The 16,764-nt window shown below is 45.8% G+C and overlaps 2 long non-coding RNA genes across 2 annotated transcripts; both read left to right on the top strand.

The window, feature by feature from the left end:
- The first annotated feature begins 516 nt into the window (after window positions 1–516).
- LOC140711939 (uncharacterized) lies at window positions 517–8,094 on the top strand. Its single transcript, XR_012093294.1, has 3 exons — window positions 517–5,985; window positions 6,187–6,248; window positions 6,905–8,094. It is a non-coding gene; the product is annotated as an uncharacterized lncRNA (long non-coding RNA).
- A 209-nt stretch (window positions 8,095–8,303) lies between these two features.
- LOC140711940 (uncharacterized) lies at window positions 8,304–11,932 on the top strand. The gene is made up of 2 exons (XR_012093295.1): window positions 8,304–9,971; window positions 11,791–11,932. It is a non-coding gene; the product is annotated as an uncharacterized lncRNA (long non-coding RNA).
- Window positions 11,933–16,764: the final 4,832 nt, after the last annotated feature.

Genomic DNA, 16,764 nt, shown 5'->3' on the forward strand with positions numbered 1-16,764 from the left:
TTTTGATTGCAATTCAGTACTGCAGGATTTTTTTTTTTTTTTTTGAGATGGAGTCTCGCTCTGTCGCCCCAGGCTGGAGTGCAGTGGCCGGATCTCAGCTCACCGCAAGCTCCGCCTCCCGGGTTCACACCATTCTCCTGCCTCAGCCTCCCAAGTAGCTGGGACTACAGGTGCCGCCACCTCGCCCGGCTAGTTTTTTGTATTTTTTAGTGGAGACGGGGTTTCACCGTGTTAGCCAGGATGGTCTCGATCTCCTGACCTCGTGATCCGCCCGTCTTGGCCTCCCAAAGTGCTGGGATTACAGGCTTGAGCCACCACGCCCGGCCAAGGATTTTGTTGCTTTATTCACGCCCATTTGTGTCACTGGGAGCTCTTGTTGGCTCTAGTTTTTCTTTGTCATAATCCGTGTGTGTGTGTGCATGTGTGCATGTGTATGTATGTCTGTGGTGTGTGTGTATGTGTGTGTGGGGTGTGTGTGGGGGGTGTGTGTGTATGTGTGTGGGGGTGTGTGTGTGTGTGTGGGGGGTGTGTGTGTGCATGTGTGTGTGTATGGATGTGTGTCTGTGTGTGGTGTGTATGTGTGTGTGTGGTGTGTGTGTGGGGTGTGTGTGTATGTGTGTGGGGGTGTGTGTGTGTGCATGTGTGTATGTGTATGGATGTGTGTGTGTGGTGTGTGTGTGGGGTGAGTGTGTGTGTGCATGTGTGTATGTGTATGGATGTGTGTGTGTGGTGAGTGTGTGTATGTGTGGGGGTGTGTGTATGTGTGTGGGGGTGAGTGTGTGTGTGTGTGGGGTGAGTGTGTGTGTGCATGTGTGTGTGTATGGATGTGTGTCTGTGTGTGGTGTGTATGTGTGTGTGTGGTGTGTGTGTGGGGTGAGTGTGTGTGTGCATGTGTGTATGTGTATGGATGTGTGTCTGTGTGTGGTGTGTATGTGTGTGTGTGGTGTGTGTGTGGGGTGAGTGTGTGTGTGTGGTGTGTGTGTATGTGTGTGGGGGTGTGTGTGTGTGCATGTGTGTATGTGTATGGATGTGTGTCTGTGTGTGGTGAGTGTGTGTATGTGTGGGGGGTGAGTGTGTGTGTGTGCATGTGGGGTGTGTATATGTATGTATATGTGTGTATGTGTGTGGGGTGTGTGTGTGCCACTTACGTAAGTCACTGCTCCTTTCCAGATGGAAATACAGTGGTTCAAGAATTGTTTTTGTTTTTGTTTTGAGATGGAGTCTTGCTCTGCAGCCAGGCTGGAGCGCAGGGGCACAATCTTGGCTCACTGCAACCTCCACCTCCTGGGTTCAAGTGATTCTCCTGCCTCAGCCTTCCGAGCGGCTGAGATGACAGGCACGCGCCACCACGCCTGGCTAATTTTTGTATTTTTAGTAGAGATGGGATTTCACCATGTTGGTCGGGATTGTGTCGATTTTGACCTCGTGATCCACGCTCCTCAGCCTCCTGAAGTGCTGGGATTGCGGGCGTGAGCCACGCGCCCGGCCCTCAAGAGTTGTGAATGACCCTGCGGGAAAGAACTTTGTAAATAAAGAGAATGCTTTATGCTCCTTTGCCTTAAGTCTACAGATTCCACCAATTTCCAAAGAGAGCTTTCAGGCCAGTACGTCTTGCCCTGCAGGGATTTTGTTTTAATCTTTTGTGATACAGTTAGATTCTTGGTCACATTCTGTGTTCCATCCAGGGATATTCCCACATACTAAATAATGAAATTCCACTTGCATACATTATGATTTACTCTTTGGGCTTTAAAATTCTATGACTTTTGACAAGTGGACAGGGGCAGGTATCCATAGTTAAAGTATCACACGGAGTACTTCAGATCCCCACTGCCATGAACCCCACGTCACCACTGATCAGTCTGCTATCTCTGTTGTTTTGCTTTTCCAGCATGTCATATAAGTGGGGCATACAGCCTCTGCCTCCTGGCTCTCTCGTCAAGCAGTGAGCCTGTGAGGTCCATCCAGGTAGCGTGGGGGATAGGTCCTGCCTTTCTGTCTCTCTCGTGAAGCAGTGAGCCTGTGAGGTCCATCCAGGGAGCGTGGGTGGATAGGTCCTGCCTTTCTTTCTCTGTCATGGAGCAGTGAGCGTGTGAGGTCCATCCAGGGAGCGTGGGTGGATAGGTCCTGCCTTTCTGTCTCTGTCATGGAGCAGTGAGCCTGTGAGGTCCATCCAGGTAGCGTGGGTGGATAGGTCATGCCTTTCTCTCTTGTGAAGCAGTGAGCCTGTGAGGTCCATCCAGGGAGCGTGGGTGGATAGGTCATGCCTCTCTGTCTCTGTCATGGAGCAGTGAGCCTGTGAGGTCCATCCAGGGAGCGTGGGGGATAGGTCATGCCTTTCGTTTGCTGAATAGTATTCCATTGCACCGCATACTTCGGTTTGGTTATGCATTCAGCTACTGAAGGATGTCATGATTCCTTTAATTGTTGGCTATTATGAATAGTACTTCTATATATGTGTGTGCTGGTTTTTACTTGGACGTGATTTTTCAAGGCAGCTGTCTAAATACCTAAGAGGGAGATTGTTGGATCATATGGTGAGGCTTGTTTGGTTTTTGAAAACACTGCTGAAGTGACTGTGCCCTTATGCCTTCCACCAGCAATTGATGAGATCTCCTATTGCAGTTGCTACTGTTCTTTAGATTTTAGCCATTTTAATAGATGTGCAGTACTGTCTCGTGTAATCTGCCTTCCCCTCATGACAAGTTTCTTGAGTATTAATTAATTAGTTAATTAGGATGCTTATTTGGCATCTGTGCATCTTCTCTGGTGAGGCGTCTTTTCAGATCTTCACATATTTTCAATTGGGTAGTTCATCTAATTCTTGTTGAGTTTTAGTGTTTTTAAAAAATATTTTGCGGACAAGTCCTTTTTCGGATGTGTTTCCCAAATATTTTCTTTTTTTTTTTCTTGAGGCAGGGTCGCACTCCGTCACTGAGCCTGGAGTGCAGTGGCGCAATCTCAGCTCACTGCAACCTCCGCCTCCCAGGTTCAAGTTATTCTCCCCCCTCAGCCTCCCGAGTAGCTGGGATTACAGGCGGGCACCACCACGTCCGGCTAATTTTGTATTTTTAGTAGAGATGGGGTTTCTCCATGTTGGTCAGGCTGGTCTCAAACTCCTGACCTCAGGTGATCTGCCCGCCTCGGCCTCCCAAAGTGCTGGGATTACAGGCATGAGTCACCTTGCCTGGCCCATGTTTTTTAGTTTTTAAAATCTCCATCCGTTCCGATCAAGGCAGGGGATGGTGGTCTCGATGTCAGCTGCCGTTTCCAAAATCACAGCCTGGAGTCATCTGAACGCCGATTTCCAGAGATTCCCCGGGACTGCCGCGAGGGGGCGCCACCCTCAATGTATAAATCCAGGAAATACTAGTTCCCTGAAACCAAAGTTCATGTTTGAGATAATTAGGAAAGAAAAATAAAATCTCAGTGCTGAAGGAAAGGCCAATGGCACAGTTGATTATTGAAATTTCAGAAGAAGGCCGGGTGCAGTGGCTCACGCCTGTAATCCCAGCACTTTGGGAGGCCAAGGTGGGCAGATCACCTGAGGTCAGGAGTTAGAGACCCGCCTAGACAAGATGGTGAAACCCTGTCACTCTAAAAATACAAAAAGTAGCTGGGTGTGGTGGCTCATGTCTGTAGTCCCAGCTACTCGGGAGGCTGAGGCAGGAGAATTGCCTGACCCCGGGAGGTGGAGGTTGCTTTGAGTACCACTGCACTCCAGCCTGGGGGACAGAGTGAGACTCTGTTTCAAAAGCAATTTCAGATTAATTTACTAGACAGACTATTACTTTGCTATATTCTCTAGCCCTGTGTTAGCAGTTGCAAGGTATTTTAGGTTTCAACATTTACATAGTCAATCGGTATAGTGAACTGTCCAAAAGTCCCGTCCACATCGTGGCAACCTATATAAGATTTGCAAACCTCTTCATCTATACAATGGAAAATTGGTAAAGTACATGTAGCTATTTAAGAAGATGAATTATAAATTTTTAAGTATTGAAATGAGTGAGGGAATGTAATTATGTCACAGCCGTGATATGGAACTTGGGGCTCCCTCTGTTGCCTCCTGCTGGATGGCAAATTCTTGACCTGTGGAGATTGAAGGATAAACTGTCACCTTCATCAGAAACTCTAGTCCAGCAGGAAAGTCCTCATTTTAGAACATACCATTTCCTCCTAGGCATTTTCTTTTTCTTTTTTTTTTTTGAGACAGAGTCTTGCTCTGTCCCCCAGGCTGGAGTGAAATGGCCTGATACTGGCTCTTTGCAACCTTTGCCTTCTGGGTTCAAGCAATTCTCCTGCCTTAGCGTCCTTGAGTAGCTGAGATTACAGGTGTGCCCCGCCACGGTGGTTAATTTTTAAATTTTTATTGTGATGGAATTTCGCTCTTGTTGCCAAAGCTAGAGTGCAATGGTGCAATCTCAGCTCACTGCAACCTCAGCCTCACGTGTTCCATCGATTCTCCTGCCTCAGTCTCCCAAGTAGCTGTGATTACAGGCATGAGCCACCACGCCCGGCTAATTTTGGATGTTTAGTAGAGACAGCGTTTTTCCATGTTGGTCAAGCTGGTCTCAAACTCCTGACCTCGGGTGATCTGCCCGCCTAGGCCTCCCAAAGTGCTGGGATTACAGGCATGAACCTCTGTGCCCAGCATTAATTTTTGTATTCTTAGTACAGACAAGCTTTTGCTATGTTGGCCAGAGTGGTCTTGAACTACTGACCTCAAGTGGTCTGTCAGCCTCGACCTCCCAAAGTGCTGGGATTACAGGTGTGAGCCACCATATCAGGGATTTTATTTTATTTATATTTTTATTTCATTTCTGAGAAAAGGTTATGCACTGTCACCCAGGCTGGAGTGTAGTGGTACCATCTCAGTTTACTGCAGCCTCCACATTCTGGTCTCAAGCAGTCCTCTGGCCTCAGCCTCCCTAGTATCTGGGACTACAGGTGTGTGCCACCATGCTTGGCTAATTTTTGTATTTTCAGAGGAGACGGGGTTTTGCTATGTCAACCTGGTTAGGGCTAGGGTCAGGGTCAGGGTCAGGGTCATGGTCAGGGTTCGGGTCGGGGTTCGGGTTCGGGTTAGGCTTCGGGTTCGGGTTAGGGGTTAGGGTTCGGGTTCGGGTTTGGGTTCAGGTTAGGGTTCAGGTTAGGGTTGGGGTTAAGGGTTCGGGTTCGGGTTCGGGTTGGGGTTGAGTTTGGGGTTGGGGTTGGGGTCAGGGTTCGGGTTGGGGTCAGGGTTCGGGTTGGGGTCAGGGTTCGGGTCAGGGTCCGGGTCTGGGTCAGGGTCCGGGTCTGGGTCAGGGTCAGGGTCAGGGTCAGGGTCAAGGGTCAGGGTCAGGGGTCAGGGTCTGGGTCCGGGTTCGGGTTCGGGTTTGGGTTCGGGTTAGGGTTTAGGGTTAGAGTTGGGGTTAGGGTTTAGGGTCAGGGTTGGGGTTGGAGTTGGAGTTAGGGTTGGGTTAGGGTTAAGTTTGGGGTTGGGGTTGGGGTTAGCAAATTTCTTGACTTGTCGACCTTTGTTATTAACTGAGCAGGAATTAGGAGAGGAGCCTGGTCCTCTCCACGCTCCCCAGCAGGTACGCCGCCCATGTGCCTGTGGAGAACAGCAGTTCCTGTAGGGCCGACAGGTGTGGACCAAGTAGCTGTGAAATTTCTTCTGAAGAAAACGCACAAGGAGGATGCGAGTGAGCTCAGTGGAGGAGGGGCGCTACCCCAGGGGACATCCACATACGTGGACTTGTGAACCCCGAATATCTGGGATGATCTCAGTCAATTTAGAAAGTTTATTTTGCCAAGGTTGAGGACGCACGCCCGTGACACAGCCTCCGGAGGTCTTGACGACATGTGCCCAAGGTGGTCGGGACACAGCTTGGTTTTATACATTTTAGGGAGACAGGAGACATCAATATATGTAAGATGAACGTTGGTTCCGTCGGGAAAGGCGGGACAACTCGAAGCAGGGAGGGGGCTTCCAGGTCACAGGTAGGTGAGAGACAAACTGTTGTATTCTTTTGGGTTTCTGAATAGCCTCTCCAAAGGAGGCCATCAGATATGCACTTATCTCAGTGAGTAGAGGGGTGACTTTGAATAGAAGGGGAGGCAGGTTTGCCCTAAGCAGTTCCCAGCTTTTTTTCCCTTTAGATTAGTGATTTTTGGGCCCTCAGATTCATTTTCCTTTCACAGGCTAAACAGCTTTAGGAACTGAAAAGTTCATGAGGCTGTAAGGAAGAGTCGAGTTTCTCCAGGTGAGCCTGGGCCACAACAGCATGCAGGACCTGGGCACCCATGAGGAGCTCCTGGGAGGGTTCAGGAAAGGGAGCCGTGAACCCTGACTATCTGAGATGGTTTCAGGTGATTTAGAAACTTAATTTTGCCGAGGTTGAGAACGTGACCTGGGCGCCCACAAGGGGCTCCTGGGAGGGTTCGGGAAAGGGAGCTGTGAACCCTGACTATTTGAGATGGTTTCAGGTGATTTAGAAAGTTAATTTTGCGGAGGTTGAGGACGTGCACCCGTGACAGCCTCAGGAGATCCTGACGACAAGTGCCCAAGGTGGTCGGGACACAGCTCGGTTTTAGGGAGACATGAGACATCAGTCAATACATGTCGGAAGTACCTTGCTTCCATCCAGAAAGGTGGGGACAACTGGAAGCAGGGAGGGGGCTTCCAAGGTCACAGGTAGGTGAGAGACAAACGTTGCGTTGTTTTGAGTTTCTGGTTAGCCTCTCCAAAGGAGGCAATCGGATGTGCACCTATCTTAGTGAGGAGATAGGTGATTTGGAATAGAATGGGAGGCAGGTTTGCCCTGAGCCGTTCCCAGCTTGACTTTTCCCTTTAGCTTAGTCATCTTGGGGCCCCTAGATGTTCTTTTCACAGAGCCTATGACTAGTTTTGCATTTTTAGATCCTGCGAGGAGGCTGCTGCACACATGCAGAAGTCACGCTGGTGGCCTGGACTCCGAAGGGAGAGAAGTGGATTTGAGAGACATTTAGGAGGTAGGATTGCCAGGGCCTTGGTGATAGCTTGGATGTGGAGGGCGGAGCAGGAGGGGTGTCAAGCAGATGTTGCTCTTAGATTACCACCTGGGATATTAGGGAGAGTGAGTGGGCTGTTTTTCCTTTGTTAGGCAGAACTTGGTTTTGTGGTGCAGTAGGGTGCCTCAAACCAAAGGCCTGACTTCCTCGTACAGGCCAGACCCCACATGGCCGTTCCTGTGACTGCCAGGCCACTTTGAGGCTGAGAGAGATGGTTTTGTCTGGCCTCTGCCCTGCACGTGTTTACGAATGACTTCTCTGTGTTGGCAGATTTGGGGGTCCACCAGATAGGATACTGTGAAGGGACCTCAAAGGTCTTTAGTTCAATTTATAAAACATCTTTTTGTTCATTATATCATTTCCACAATCAAAGATGAATAAAATATACAGAGGTTTATTTAGTGAATAAGGTTGATGGTGCACCTGTGCTAGGCAGTGTTTTAGTTCGTTGAGACACCAAGGAGTTGAGACAATCCTTTACCTTGGAGTTTTGTGTCTGTAAGTCCTGCTGTTGAGAGCTGTGTGTGTTAAAATGTCCGATTCGGGCAGGTGAGATCTGGGCCGTCTGTAAGGTTAGGTGAGAGGAGGTTGGTGTCCAGCAAGTATCCAGTGCCCCATCAACATCCCAGTTCTTGTCCACCAATCTTCCAGTTGTAGGACTGATGCGGAGGCCCTCGGAGCGACTTCAGAGGAGAAGTAGTGTGCTCTGTGGCTGGCTGTTTTGGAGTGTAAATTGTAAATCCTCTGCAAACAAGAAGTTGGAAACAAGTAGCATTTCAGCTTGAGTTTCTTGTAAATGGCTTGCAGTCGTATGAACCAGAGCACGTACACCACGGGGCAACACGAGGGTCCCTCTATCAGCATTTCTCCCAGTGGCCTAGGTGGAGATTTAAACAGAATAATGTGTGCAGCCTCCTTGTGTGAAAGTCCAGTACTTTGTGCTTGGAGTGTCGTCAGGGAAGGGCCCCTGACTTCGAAGGCTGCTGCGTCTCGCTCTGTGATAGGAGGCACAACGTGGCCTTGGTCTTACAAAGACCTTGGGTGCCACAGCTCACTTCAGCCCTGATCAGCCTGATGCAGGCGCTGGGCCCTGGTTCTGGAGGTGAGAATACACCTTGGGCCTCCACTGCATGGCTGCCCTGTGAGCATTCGGGTGCTTATTTGGGGACTGATACGGAGTCCTGTGCCAGACGCAGTGGTGCACACCTGGGAACCAAGGGTCTCTGCTTCTACTGGAGAATCTGGACAGATGTAAAAGGTGAGAAAGGCTGGGGGTAGGGGTTAGGGTTGAGGTTAGGCTTGGGGCTGGGGTTGGGGTTGTGGTTAGGGTTAGGGTTAGCGTTGGGGTTGTGTTTAGGGTTATGATTAGGGTTTAGTGTTAGGGGTTAGGGTTTTAGCGTTAGCATTTTAGGGTTATGGTTAGGGGTTCGGGTTGGGGTTATGGTAAGGTGTTAAAGGTTAGGGTTAAGGTTTGGGGCTAGGGTTGGGGTTAAGGGTAATGGTTACAGCTTTTAGGGTTAGGGTGCTTGGCACAATGGGTCCACCCTCTCACGGGTAACCCTGGCTCTAGTCCCTCTTTTATGTCCTGGCCTGCCCCAACAGTCCCCTGGAGCTGTCTGCTGACCTAAACTCCACGCTGTATGTTCTTAGTTATAAGTGGGACATAAGCTATGATGATGATTCCAAGACCTAAGAATGATAAGTGGGCTTTGGGGACTTAGGGGGAAAGGTGAGAGGGAGGTGAGGAATAAAACTCTACACATTGGGTACATTGTACTCTGCTTGGGCTATGGGTGGACCAAAATCTCAGAAACCATCAATAAAGAACTTTAGCATTTAACTAAAACCACCTGTTCCCCAAAACTATTGAAATAAAATAATAAAATAATAACAACAGATATCTTATTCCTTTGGTAGACCACATGGCCTAGCTCAAGAATTGACTAAATACTTGTAAAATATAAGAATAAATGGAACAACTGGGTAAGCACAGCTCATGGAGAGATGTCCAGCCATTTCAGAAGTGTTAAGGTTCAAAGCAGTGTTGCCTGCGCAGGCCCTGGGGTACCGCATTTTTGGGGAGGCACTGCCATCTCAAGCCTCCTTGTTTGTGGCTCATGTTCTAACCCTCACACAGCACATGCTTGTCTTTAAAAGCATCAAGGTGAAATAAACCGCATGTCAATCAAGGTAGAATAAGTGGGCAATTAGAGAACCGACATAATTTAGTTGTATAATAGTAAGCTTCTGCTGCATATTTAAAGGAAAATAGACAAGATAATCTTATTATAAAAAGTGCAAATTATTCCACTGTTTCTGAATACTCACTGCTAAAACTCCACACTGAAGCACTGCCCAGAATGGTGGCCCGTGAAGCGTTCTCAGTCTGGGACACGTTATTCCTCTTCTGTAAAAACTGCATCACTTTCAGACAGACTCTCAGGCAAAGACACAGAAAATTATCTCATTATTAGATTCGTGATCTGTTAGAGGTTTCCTATCGCTGAGGTCATCTGAGCAAGTAGTTTTCAAAATGAGTTGATGGCTTCATATCCTAAAATGTTGCATTTAAATTCTAGTTAAAAATAGTTTACTGTATTTTTCCATTCTAAGACAGATTTTTTTTTTATGCTTTACTTTTCCTGGAATTAGCGTGCATCTTACAATTGATACACTGCATTAAATATGATGAGATCTCTTCTGTTCTTCTAAAAAATTATCAATACATTTGTGATGAATATTGATTTAATAACATCTCAGAATTTAAAACATCCAGGTTACAATCATTAACTCTTCTACAAGATTTAGATACAAGAAGGTCATATTTCTTTGTTTTTATAAGTCAAATTATATCTAGCAGAAACTCACATGTGTGAAGATATCGAAGATTCCAATTCACGGAGGTTCCTCGTCATATTCTGTGCCAGACACTGGAGGTGGGTATGGTGGCGCTTCATGCTCCTCACTTTCCTGTCTCACTACTTTTCCTGTGACTGCCGACTGCTGGCCCTTTACTCTGAAGTGGGTGAGAGGACCACTGCCCCTGGCACTGGGGAGGGGATGCTCCTCACAGCACAAGAAGTGCCAGGAAGGCAGCCGTCACATGCCAGAACCTTGGCCACACCAACCACATCTGGGGAATTGCATGTGACTAGGGCCTAGCCCATTAGGAATGCTACTGTTCTGGGAACATCTCCCCGGCATCCTCATTTTGTTTTCCCATTGGCTGGTACAGCTTAACTTAACCCTTAGATGATTCTAGATCTCCACTGAAAATACCTAGGTGAGAGTTATCCAGGCAAATTCTCTTTTCCTCCTTTAAAACCATAAAGGCCATATGTGTGTGTGTGTGTGTGTGTTACAGAGAGGCCTAATCTGCAAAAGCACAGCTTGGCCTTCAGGAAATAGATGGGAAAAGGGAAAAGGGCTGCTTTATGATTTCCTTGTGCCTTCAAAGCACACACAAAGAAAATATCAGTTAGTACTTTCTCTAGTAATTCCATCTGTAACATTGAGCATTTAAAAGTTGTTATAATACATTTAAATACCATGCCCAGACAAGCGCATGATAAAATGTAGCATTAATGAAACAATTAAATGTCCCAACTTAACCTGTCTTCTTGTAAGCCATGAAATAAATTTCTCCCACTGTCTCTATGAATATGTTTACCATTTGTGCAAATATACCACTGAATAGAGATAGTAGACAATTTTTATTTTGACAACAATCCACTCGTGAAATTACACACATAAATTCTGCTATAGCCTGTGTGCACTGGCAGATGCAGTTAAATGTGAGCCAAGGCCCATTTGTTCGTGCATGTGTTTTTATGATGTTGTCTGTTCCTTTTGTGACTTACATATTTATAATACAGAATGTGAGAAGAGTTAGCTCTTTGTAGTTATTTAGCTGGAAGACATAGAAAACTGTTCTAGAACCTTTAAAAAGCAGTTGCAGGAATTTTTTTAAAGTCCCTGAAATTACACGTCAAGATATTATTTTAAATTATTATTCTTTGAAACTCCTTTTGTGTATACATCAAGATTTATCAATAACATATAGACAAAGTAGGAAAGTATGGTTACCATATTTTATAATGGCACCTCATGTTGCTTATTTCTTCTATAATTAAGTCATAAATTGAGCTCACAAAAATATTTATATTAATAAAATGATTATCATTGGCAATGTTTGAGTTTTTCTTGTACCTTTTTATGTAACAACAAAAAAAGTTTTTACTATTAAAAATGGTTTTAAACAAATTGGAGCAAACCTAACCTTCATTTTATAAATACAATAACCTGAGGCTCATCAGGGCTGGTGACTCTCACAGGCGCACACCCAGCATTGCCGGATATCGGCTCAGGATCCAGAATGAATTTGAACCATTCATGCTAAATTAATAAATGCACTTTAAAATAGGCCCATATGAATCCCAAAGTAACTAAACCTGTGGAATTTGTAAAAGAAGGTGTTGATGAATGAGGACGTGGCCTTTCGACATTAGTTCTCATTCTCCCCTTTCTAAAAGAATCTACAGTCTCTATTTTCCCATGACGAGATTTCAGAGGAGAGCCTGGTGGCACTTACAGCAGACATCACAGATGTCTGAGTGTTCCGTTTGAGGACGGTAAAGGCTTTGTTTGTTTCATAAAACCTTTGTTTTCCAGGGGAGAAAACACAGGTTGAGTCTAAAGTCAATCCTCCAACTGAAATATTTTAATGACGCTGAAAAAGGTTGTTGTGTTTCGCAGGTGCGAGTGGAGCCGTGCAGTCCTGACTTCTGAGTGGAGCTAGAGGAGAATTATGTTAACGTGTTTGCACTCCTTGCTCAATGTTTAAATATAAATAGACTTAAGCACTGCTTTTTAATGAGAATAAAATAGTTTAACAATGTTTATGCACCTATTTTAGTTATTACATTCTCTAAGCTATTTTTATCCTCACAACCATGGAAGCACTCCACCGTCTCCATTTCAGAAAGTAGACAGTAACTGAACAAAACTGTCCACTTTTAAAAAACATGATTTATTTCATTATGAAAGTTCATAGTTGATGTAATTAATACCTTTTTGTGGTCTTAATTCAATGGGTGTGGGCATCTGCACGCTGTCGTGGGTCCACCGTTGTGGTGAAATCACCCACAGTGGTCTCACTGCCCTAAACAGCTGGGGCTCTCTGCCCATCCATCCTTTCCTCTCCCCAACCCCTGTCAACTATTGATTGTTTTACTATCTTTGTAATTTTCCCTTTTCCAAAATGTCACGTAATTGGAATCATACAATATGTAGCCTTTTTGGCTTCTTTCACTTAGTGTTATGCATCTTGGGTCCCTGTGTGCCTTTTCTTTTCTTTTTTTTTTTTTTGAGACGGAGTCTCGCTCTGTCGCCCAGGCTGGAGTGCAGTGGCCGGATCTCAGCTCACTGCAAGCTCCGCCTCCCGGGTTCCCGCCATTCTCCTGCCTCAGCCTCCCGAGTAGCTGGGACTACAGGGGCCGCCACCACGCCCGGCTAGATTTTTGTATTTTTAGTAGAGACGGGGTTTCACCGTGTTAGCCAGGATGGTCTCGATCTCCTGACCTCGTGATCCGCCCGTCTTGGCCTCCCAAAGTGCTGGGATTACAGGCTTGAGCCACCGCGCCCGGCCCCCTGTGTGCCTTTTCATGATTAGATAGCTCATTTATTTTCTCACTGAATGATACTCCATTGTCTGTAGGTACCAGAATTTATTTATCCATTCACCTACTGAAGGACATGTTGGTTGCCTCCAGTTTCTGGTAATCCTGAGTAAAGCTCTGAACATTTGTGTGCAAGTTTGTGTGTGGACATAACTCTTGAAGGAATGACAAGGAAAGGTGTATTTGCCTGATCCCAGGAATCCATATAAACATCCATGATAACCCCACCGTTTTTTTTGAATGTGTGATTTGGATGAAACAAGAGAAAGAGACTGACTGTTGCTGAGTCCCTGCTGCAGTTCCGACACAGCTGGAGACACCCTGCTCTCCTGTTCTCCTTATTTTGTTGATGTTTATGAGGACCATGTTGTCTGAGGAAGACGGTTCCCATCCAACTCTGCCCCTGGTGTGTCACGTGCCAGCCTTGTCAACACACAGGAGAACCTGACGGTGAGTGTTATAACCCCATCTATAGAAAAGGAAACGTCTCTAAAGTCTTTAGCATCTCGCCCGCCCGAGTTCGGACACTTAGCAGAGGCCTGAGTTTAGATGCAGCCCTGTCTTGCTCTTTGACAGCCTCAGCACCACATGCCCTGGGTGACCCACGCAGTGAGTCACTGACAGCTCTTGTGGTTTGCCTGTGGCACAGCACGGAGCGAAATGGCCCACTGACCTTTTCAGACATTCAGGCAATTTGTGATAGAGCGTATGCAGTCACTCCCACTTAGTTCTGTTGTTCAGTTTAATAGAATACCTAATTCTATGTTTATTATGAATAAAGGGAGATTTCTTGTGGTTTTTTTTTTTTTGAGACGGAGTCTTGCTCTGTTGCCTAGGCTGGAGTACAGTGGCGCGATCTCGCTCACTGCAAGCTCCACCTCCCAGGTTCACGCCATTCTCCTGCCTCAGCTTCCCGAGTAGCTGGGACTACAGGCGCCCGCCACCATGCCCAGCTTTTTTGTATTTTTAGTAGAGATGGGTTTCACCATGTTAGCCAAGATGGTCTCGATCTCCTGACATCATGATCCGCCCACCTCGGCCTCCCAAAATGCTGGGATTACAGGCGTGAGCCACTGAGCCTGGCCTCTTGTGGTTTTTAAGAATATGAAGCATATCTATTTTGCCTACAAGTTGGAAGTTCCGATACTACAGGAAGCATTAGAGCAGGTTATAATGATGGGTCTTTTGTAAGACTGAATTCACATCAGACTGAATCAGTAACTCCAGCTGTATGAACAGGGTGAGACATTAAACATTTAATGAAAAGAATTCCTTTCTTAGGTCACAGCAAGGACTAGATATATCTAATTATGCCCAGTAAGATGTATTATGATATTTACAGTTAATCACTCATTTAATTCAAAGGGTATTTATTAATCGTCTGCTCTGGGCATAACATCAATCGAAAGCAATGTGTTCACATGGGAAAAAAAACTTACCTGAGGTGGCTGGGCACAGTGGCTCATGCCTGTAATCCCAGCACTTTGGGAGGCTGAGGCGGGCGGATCACCTGAGATCGGGAGTTTGAGACCAGCCTGACCACATGGAGAAACTCCATCTCTACTAAAAATACAAAATTAGCTGGGCGTGGTGGTGCATGCCTGTAATCCCAGCTACTCAGGAGGCTGAGGCGGGAGAATCGCTTGAACTTGAGAGAAGGAAGTTGCAATGAGCTGAGATTGTGCCACTGCACTCCAGCCTGGGCAACAAGAGTGAAACTCCATCTCAAAAAAACAAAAACAAAAACAAAACTTACCTGAGGCTCTAAGTCAACTTTCCACAACCAGCACACATTTCTAATTTGAAATACATATGTAAAGCTTTGAATGCATAAATAGCTATCCCAATCTAGAACTAAGTCAATAGTTGCTTTGAATTGTTTAAATTATCCTGGGAATTGGAAAGATACGTCTACATGAAACAATAAAGGTTATATTAGAATTAGTAAACTTTAGAAGACCATTTTAATCTTAAGATATAAACATACTACCTAGGCACACTGCTTAAATATATCTGCAACCTACTATTTTTAGATTTAAGTAAATCATTAAACTTTAAAGTTGGAAAAGATTCCAGTGTTAGAGCTCTAGACTGTAAATCCTGAATGTTTTTATAAAATTTTCCAGTTTTTATCTGGAAATACAGATTTTCCATGTTTCTAACAACTGCAAGAAATTTCACTTGGAGTCTGCACATAGTCAACTATGTGATGGCAACATCAGTGTAATAGATACTATCACAAACATCCTGTGACTTTTATATGTATGTTTTAAAATACTTCCAGTTCTGGGATACATGTGCAGAATGTGCAGGTTTGTTACATAGGTACACACGTGCCATGGTGGTTTGTTGTACCCATCAGCCCATCATCTAAATTAGGTATTTCTCCTAATGCTATCCCTCCCCTAGACCCGAACCCCACAACAGGCCCTGGTGTGTGATGTTCCCCTCCCTGTGTCCATTTGTTTTCATTGTTCAACTTCCACTTATGAGTGAGAACGTGTGGTGTTTGGTTTTCTGTTCCTGTGTTGGTTTGCTGAGGATGATGGTTTCCAGCCTCATCCATGTGCCGGCAAAGGCCATGAACTCGTTGTTTTCCATGGCTCCATAGTATTCCATGGTGTATATGTGCCACATTTTCTTTATGCAGTCCCCAGCTAACTTTTGTATTTTTAGTAGAGATGGGGTTTCACCATGTTGGCCTGGCTGGCCTCAAACTCCTGGCCTCAAGAGATTTACCTGCCTTGGCCTCCCGAAGTGCTGGGATTACAGGCGTGAGCCACCACACCCGGCTGAGGTCAAGTTTTGGAGTTTTATCTTGTTCTTTTATTGGGCCTTGTTTCTCTGTTTGTTTGTGTGCCTTGTAACTTTTTTTTTTAAACCGAGATTTGAATATCTAAAAAACGAATACCTCTTACAGTGTTTGCATACTGGCTTTATGCAGAGGAAGACCTTCACCAATCGCCTGGCTGAAGTTCTAAAACTTCTTGAACCTGTTTTGATCCCTTGCTCTTCCTGGCACTGGCTGCAGAACTGCGGCTCTAGTGTGCTTCTTCCCTCTGTTTTTAGTGGCTTCCAAAATTCTGGCGCTAATCCCATCAGTGCTTTGAGTCAGGTGAAACAGAAAGCAGCTCCCTGGGCAGCCCCCACACGAGTCAAAATGTTTGGTGAAAGATCAGCTCTTTTGTTTCTGTTCCAAGGGGAGAGCTTGAGTGTGAAGAATTTTCTCCTGATTGCTCTGTACTGTACGGCATAGGGGAGCAGCACTAATGGACACACCAAATGCTGTGAATTGTCCTTCCCTTTTCACTGAAATCCCTTCTTGGTTTTACAATGGCCTAGGTGCTCTAATTTCTCAGCCTGTTTATAGGATTCTCACAGAGGTATTCTGGTCAGTATATTGTTGTAACTTGGTGTCTCTGTGAGGAAAGAAGGGGCTGTAGCTTTCTAGTCCGTCGTCTATTGACATCTTACTATACAATATTTACTTACTTACTTAATGTATTTATTTTTGAGACAGGGTCTCCAGACACTGAGGTTTCCCAGACTGAAGTGACACAATCTTGGCTCACTGTAGCCTCCACCTCCCAGGCTCAGGTGATTCTACCTCCTCAGCCTCCTGAGTAGCTGGGACTACAGTCACACGCCACCATACCTGGCCAATTTTTTTGTATTTTTTTCTTTTAATGGAGACAGGGTTTCACCATGTTGCCCAGGCTGCTCTCGAATTACTGCACTCAAGCAATCTGCCTACCTCAACCTTCCAAAGTGCTGGGATTACAGGTTGTGAGTCACCGTGCCCTGCCCCATGCAATTTTTAAATTTATGAGTTTTCAGATATTATCTAATGACTTCCTATTATGGTGAATGAAGATTTTTTTTTTAGATGGAGTTTTGCTCTGGTTGCCCAGGCTGGAGTGTAGTGATGTGATGTCGGCTCACTGCAACCTCCGCCTCCTGGTTTCAATGATTCTCCTGCCTCAGCCTCCCGAGTAGCTGGGACTACAGGCACCTGCCACCGCACCCTGCTAATTTTGTATTTTTAGTAGAG

Source organism: Chlorocebus sabaeus, chromosome 6 (assembly GCF_047675955.1).
Source record: "Chlorocebus sabaeus isolate Y175 chromosome 6, mChlSab1.0.hap1, whole genome shotgun sequence".
Lineage (NCBI taxonomy): Eukaryota > Metazoa > Chordata > Mammalia > Primates > Cercopithecidae > Chlorocebus > Chlorocebus sabaeus.